The sequence below is a fragment of the Octopus bimaculoides genome, chromosome 15, assembly GCF_001194135.2.
Source record: "Octopus bimaculoides isolate UCB-OBI-ISO-001 chromosome 15, ASM119413v2, whole genome shotgun sequence".
Classification (NCBI taxonomy): Eukaryota; Metazoa; Mollusca; class Cephalopoda; order Octopoda; family Octopodidae; genus Octopus; species Octopus bimaculoides.
Window position 1 is genome coordinate 40209334 of NC_068995.1, and position 332 is coordinate 40209665.

A 332-nucleotide genomic window follows, 5' to 3' on the forward strand; every position below is an offset into this window, starting at 1 on the left:
TCCACACTAGCGCCCACACTAGCACTGACCACATCCCAGCAATTAAACCATCATCCACACACCTACACATGCACACACGCGCACGTCAATGTAACCAGCCCCTTTCCACACGCACATACACGCTCTTACATACAAACGCACGCGCACCTTCGTTTTGGGATCACCACTACATTATTATCTCCCCTTCTTCTTTGCTCTCCTGTGCGACCCTTTGTCCGGCATTCGCCATGATAGATCGCTAGCGACTAAAACTTTTTCTATTTTCTCTCCCTGTTTATTTCTGTGTTCTCTTCTGTCGAAAAGCGTAGGCTCGAAACGTAAAAGACTTTCTC

At 47.6% G+C, this 332-nt stretch overlaps 1 pseudogene; it reads right to left on the bottom strand.

Moving 5' to 3' along the window:
• The window catches only part of LOC128249535 (G-box-binding factor-like), an 80876-nt pseudogene that overhangs the window by 34642 nt on the left and 45902 nt on the right, over nucleotides 1–332 (bottom strand).